This window comes from Mya arenaria, chromosome 17 (genome assembly GCF_026914265.1).
Source record: "Mya arenaria isolate MELC-2E11 chromosome 17, ASM2691426v1".
NCBI classification, from domain to species: Eukaryota; Metazoa; Mollusca; class Bivalvia; order Myida; family Myidae; genus Mya; species Mya arenaria.
This window is the reverse complement of record NC_069138.1, coordinates 20,621,957-20,629,105: the sequence shown is the minus strand read 5'-3', so window position 1 is coordinate 20,629,105 and position 7,149 is coordinate 20,621,957.

The following is a 7,149-nucleotide window of genomic DNA, read 5'->3' as shown; positions in this document are numbered from 1 at the left end:
TCGTGAAGTTTAACACGAGCGAGGATCTTTGGATGTTTCTCTGTTATTCGTTTTAATATAACAAATGATTACGTCTGAATAACTGTGCATGTTTAATTTCCGTATATAATTACGAATTCAAAGATCATTGTTAAATCATATTTAAAACATGTTTATAGTTCATCATTTAAACTCAGGTTAGGTTATAGTGATCAACAACGATGCTGTTAAATATTTAGATATTGTCACCGACCTCGTTAATCACTTAAATGTTTATTCCTTTTTTTGTCATAAATGGATATTTATAAACGCAACCCTTTTGCCATTTAAGTTTAATGAAGCCATAAATGATATTACGAGTGCCTCTTTTATTTTTTCATTTCCTTTAAAGATGCCATTTTCCAATATATTCATCCTGAATTCAAGTTGAAACTGACTCCTCATAACATTTATTACTTATGTTATTGTTATCTGTCACATGACATTAATGGATCGCTTAAATATAGAATAGCACTGATACATTGTGATACATTGGACAATACAGAGAGAACCCAAGTAGATGGCCTTGTTCATGGACAATATTGTAACAGATTATCAAACATTAAACGCCTGATTCAATGTTAATTATTCATTTTTAAAATATAAATAAATGAGTGTGCGTATAATTAAATTATTGATTAATATAAAATAGTTAAATATAAAATCACGACATGTTTTGTTTTCCTTCAATTTAATATCCTCAAAAGAGGATGACAGGTCTGGCAGGAATGCATTTATCTTGACTATCAAATCAAATGGGCATTAGGATGTATTGGTCTTTAAATGGTTCATTCTTGCTATCAACAAACTTTTTAATCTATGTTCTTGTTGTTTTTTAATTTGAAGAAAAAAATGTGTTCTCCTTTCTTTCTTTTGCAACAACAGAATCGATGAACAAACGATGAAAACAAATCTTAATATATTCTGCAAAATATCTTAAATCATGAAAAACTTCCCCTTATATATAAGACTATCCCTGAAGTGATTATTGATATGCCACAGATAAAAGGTACATAAAAAATGCATTTATCCACACATTCATCAATAAATTAATCATTACTTATTTCTAACATTCCATTACAGATGCTCCGTTGTCGGTTAAGTTAGAGCAGCAACATACAAAATGGGCTCGATAAAATGCGTGTATATGAAACATTTTATTCAGAAGGAATAACTACAATGTGGCACTATAAAGCAATAATCAAGATTTGTGTCCCCTGGTTAAGTTTAGATTAAGTGTACAACAAAAGTATTGTTTTTCCTAGATTAATATATGTGACCAAAGCCAAAACATGAACAGATATTTCTATAATTGTTTTAAAGTCTATTACTTTAATTAAAACTGCAAGGAGTAGCCCAGTAGTCGAACATAAACCATTTTTAGACGCAAAAGAAACCAACCGAGAATGAACTACAAAAACATATAAACACGATATGCACAACTACAAACCCAACTCGCGGGTCACACATTCATCATAACATTATGAATGTTTTGTGTCAAGATGTTTCAGACTATCCAATTACGAATGAGCTGTGTCAGCTTAGGGATATATTTTCAAATTTATCAAAGTTATTGACTAAATAAGTTTAAAAATGCTGACTAAAATTCATTTTCTTGTTGCTAAATGAAAATATCCTTCTTTAAATAGAAGCATTCTTAACAAAGCCACAATCATTGTTGATTGGATAACGTCAAACTGTTAAGCACCTAAAAGCATTCATAAGTTTGTTGAGTTTATGCTTAGTCTGATGATTTTTGTTGGTTGTGTTGGCTTTACTCTAAAATACCTTCACATGTATTAAAGGATACAAGTTTATTTTGAGCCTTAAAATAGACAAAAATATAGTGTTCGTTGTCATTCTAACTTTCACACTGTGGAAATTCCATGATTAAATTTGACTAACATTGGTGTTACTCGCTGCAGTCTAAAATACTCGAATGTGCAAGGTGCTGTGTACCTGTTATCCCATCAAGCAGATTTTAAAAACGATATGTTTGTCTTGAATAAGAAAAAGCAAATCGATTTAACGCATTTTAACGATTTTTTATCTTCAGAAAGATTGATGCCTGTACTACTGTTTCAGCAGTTGGCTCCATAGACGCTAGTATAGATAAACATTAGAAAATAATACATATTTAAGGGCATTTTACATTTTAGCGAGATTGCAATGTGTCTGTTATCCAATGAAGTAGAGTTTGCAGAAGCCAGCATTTTTACTCATCATGTGTACGTGAAAACAATAAAGCAAATCGTTTTCCTTGAAGCTATGCTGGAGCATGTGTTTAAATTAAATGTTGTCCTTAAACAAGAAATCAAAAACATTTTTGGAATAATGTTATCTCGATTTGCATCAACGGTGAACATCTATTATACGATATGTTCGTCCTGACTTAGAGACAGCATCTCAATTTAATGAAGTTCGTTCCATGTTCCCAGTGTATACAAGAGTTAGAAAATAATTAATATTTAAAGGCACGCTACTCTTTCGCGAAATAGACTTGAGTCACTAAAGTGACTACTCGTTATGACATAAAATAAGAGTGATACCTCTAACGCAATGGAAGAAGTTTGCTTCAATAACTCCTTTATATAGCCATATTGTATCGAAAACGATGCAACGCGCTACTACCCTTCATGGTGGTAATGTAGTGCGAGGGTCAGAGTGATACAACCTTAGGTGGAAGTAGTATGCGCAACATTTATTTGCTAAATTAAATTTGCTAATTTGCATTAATTTACTACCTCCCGCCCGACCAACCTATTGATACTATTAAGAGACTATGTTAACTATACCTTCAATCATGAATATATTTCTTTCCAATAAACTAGTCAATTGTAACTACGCTCACCCCCAGGTCCGGGGAAAAGCGGGGACTTCGACTTTCGTTCCAAGCAAGATCGGGTAAGATCCCCTGCGGGGACGAACCGCTGTCTATGCACCAGTCAGCCCCCGCACCCCAGGGACCATAGGTAAGGCCCATTCCCTGCTATTTTGACGTGAAGACAAAACCACTGCATTCAACCCGGCACTGCGGGGCCACCTGAAAGGTAAAAACACGGCCAATTTTCCCGGCTATCCCCGGTATACACCCGGACCTGCGGGGGCGTGTTTTTTGGCTGGTGCACAAGTGCGACAAAGGATAGTTTGATATCCACTATCAAGGAAGAGATGGTAGAAAACAAAAACAAATAAACTTGAGATTACATTGAAAAACGTCCCTGTCTGCCTATTGTCGCCAATGAGTGACTGCATTAAATGACATATCAACCTAATTAAACCATGGAAACTACAGTGGAAGGCCAGCAGTCTAAACTTCAACCATTATTCTGTCTTTAACTATTTATTAACAAGAGATGTTTGTCAAACATTATGCCCCCCCCACCCCTGAGCGCCATGTTGTCAGGATTAAATGGACAATTGAATGAAATATGCTTGGACCGAAATGACAGCTGATTTGTTACTGTTTTAAGATTATGACCATTAAAGTGTGAGGATAAAGTGTGTTATGACCGTCATGACCTTTGACTCTATGAACTCAAAATCCAGAGTCATCAGCTGGTCACCAGAAACCTAAATGTCAAGTTTGAGGGCCATGGGTGCAGGCATTGTCAAGTTATCACAAGACAAGTTTTTTTTCGTTCAAGGTCACTGTGACCTTGACCTTTGACCTGATGACCCCTTAAATCATAAGGGGTCATCTACAAGTCAGATGCAACTCCAAGTCAAGTTTGAAGGCCATGGGTTCAGGCATTGTTGAGTTATCACTCGGACCACCTTTTACCATTCAAAACCACTGTGACCTTGACCTTTGGCTCAATAAATCCTAAAATCAATAAGGGTGATCTACTGGTCAGGCTTAACATCCATGTCAAGTTTAATGATCATAGGTTCAGGCATTGTTGAGAAATCAGTGGGGGAAGATTTGTTAACTTTTTTGCGTTAAAGGTTACTGTGACATTGACCTTGGCCTGATGACCCCCAAAGTCTATAGGGGTCATCTACTGGGCAGGCCCAACCTTCATGTCAAGTTTGATGACCATAGGTCCAAGAATTGTCGAGTTTGCTTTCAAGGTCACTGTGACCTTGACCTTTGACCCATTGAGCCCAAAAAACAATAGGGATCAGCTACTGGTCAGGCCCAACCTCCAAGTCAAGTTTGAGGGCCATGGGTGTAGGCATTGTCACGTTATCACTCGGACAACCTTTTACCATTCAAGGTCACTGTGACCTTGACCTTTGGCCTGATGACCCCCCAAAATAATAGGGGTCATCTACTGGTCAGGCCCAACCTCCAAGTCAAGTTTGAGGGCCATGGGTGCAGGCATTGTCACGTTATCACTCGGACAACCTTTTACCATTCAAGGTCACTCTGACCTTGACCTTTGGCCTGATGACCCCCAAAAACAATAGGGGTCAACTACTGGTCAGGCCCAAACTCCATGTCAAGTTTGAGGGCCATGGGTGGAGGCATTGTCACGTTATCACTCGGACAACCTTTTACCATTCAAGGTCACTGTGACCTTGACCTTTGGCCTGATGACCCCCCAAAACAATAGGGGTCAACTACTGGTCAGGCCCAACCTCCATGTTAAGTTTGAGGGCCATGGGTGCAGGCATTGTAATGTAATCACTCGGACAACCTTTTACCATTCAAGGTCACTGTGACCTTGACCTTTGGCCTGATGACCCCCAAAAACAACAGGGGTCAACTACTAGTCAGGCCCAACCTCCATGTCAAGTTTGAGGGCCATGGGTGCAGGCATTGTTGAGTTATCACTCGGACAAGCTTTAAAATTATTTTACCATTAAAGGTCACTGTGACCTTGACCTTTGACCCGATGAACCCCAAAATCAATAGGGGTCATCTTCTGGTCAGCCCCAACCTTCATGTGAAGTTTGATGACCATACGTCCAGGGATTGTTGAGTTTTCACTCGGACAAGCTTTGGTCTACCGACGGACCGACCGACCGACCGACCGACCGACCGACCGACCGACATACCGACATGCCTGTGCAAAGCAATACACCCCTCTTCTTCGAAGGGGGGGCATAATTACGATTCTTCAAAACGCATCCATCGAGACGCTTTTTAGCATCATCCACATAGGCCAATATTATTATCATTTAACATAAAAGTGTTGTCAGATTCTTTGGCCTCAGTACTCTTACTAATAAGGTTGGTGATGAATAGTAGTTGTTTTATTAGTTTTAGTCAGTACTGAAATAAAGGTCATGGTAACCTCGTTACAACTTTACAACAGCTTAAGCTAATAAGTTAACTTGTAAGTACCCTCATGTTAGCAGCAATTAATATATATTGATATTCAAGAACACCCATTTATTCGCGTTTTTGTTGCCTTTCATCAAAATTCGCCTGGTTTTGTCTCAGTATTGCTAATATATTGCTTAACATAAACTGAATGAATACAGAAAAATAATGTTGATGTCTTTCTTTTTGCGCTGTACTTTTTGCTTGTGTTGTCGTTTCGCTTTGTGATATCTGATTTGTATATGTTATGCAAAGTAGCATTTTCCGAAAACGATCGGAAGATGAAAGATGGCTAGCGATATCAAAGTATATCATTTCAAAAAGTGGATATACGGAGTTTTCTCCACCTTTCTGTCACATTGAAGACGGTATCACTTCATAGGAGTGACAGAAATAAAAACGAGAAAAGACAAAGAAGTAGAAAATATTTGCTGATTTCAGTAACGGATCGTAAATTATTTTAAGTCACGAGTGAAAAAAAATCATATTCTTAAGAGTGAAGTATAAAAAATATCAATATTATGATCAAGAGCAAAATCAAATACGATCTTACACTGAAGTCAACAATTGTCTGTTTCTTTTGTGCTTATTTTCGAAGTGTTATTTGTATTTAATTTTTTCTGGATAGCCCCTTATTAAAAGAATCATGCAGTTTAGAAAGCTGATGGCGTAGGCTCTTTATATATATAGTCATTTATATTCCCAGCTCTTGGAGAAATAGATCTTAATGTTTCTTTTATTGTTTATCAATAACTCGTTTTTAGTGCAAACATTTTATGACCATTCATTAATGGACTTTTATAAAAGCAAATAATATGTTCCAATTACTAACAGTTAAGCATGAAAGCATTTTGAATTGAAATTGAAATGGCATAAGTACATGACCAAACTAACACTCGCCTTTTAATGGATTGAAAATTGAAAATGTCAAACGAGTAAATACAACAGTACCAGAGTTTATTGGCGAATCGTCATGTTTGACATTTGCCATTTACACGCTTAACAATGACACAAAAGAATAATACTTTTTACACTTTTAATGACAAAAACATATTCATATATTTACAAAAGCAATATCATATTTATATATAAGAAAATATAAGCACTATTATTACGTCCAAAAGAAGCAGCTGCGGCCTTCTAGCTGATCTTATTTCAATTTCATAGCACTATATACATACGTAGTTTTGTAAAGATAAATCCTTCTTTACTGCGATAAAACATTCAATTTAGCCATACTTGACCAATTATGTTTAAAACAATATTGATTTGTAAGTTCTGAATAGGCTGTACATCAAAGTAGAACATATTATTCAGATTCAACCGTATTTTGTGAACATTGTTTAAGTTTTCTGTTTTCTTTACAAATATTAATCAATTGACCAATCTTTATTTCCAGTGATTGGGAGAATATTCTAAATCTTGATGATTCTTTGCGATGGTTGTCATTTTCAACATACGCTTAATATTCTTCAGTTAAAAAATCTTATTTGAATCAACACTCTTTTGCTATTTTTTAAGGCGTTTATTTACCATAATAGAATGACAATAACCCATAATGTTTACCAAATCTGATCTAGCGGAGTAACAATAGAGCCTTTAATATTAATGATAAAGAAAATGTATAAAAGGGGAGGTAATGGCTCTGCTTGTTTAACACCAAGTGATTTATCAAACATATCTGCGTCAGACATTTAACTAGCATCATTTATACAAATCTTAACACTACTTTACTCAGATATTATCATATTCATCATCTTGGAGTCAACGCCAGATTTTGCTAATTTTATCTACAATGCATCATGGATAACACTATTAAATGCTTTTTCGTAATCAACAAATGCACAATATGGTTTATG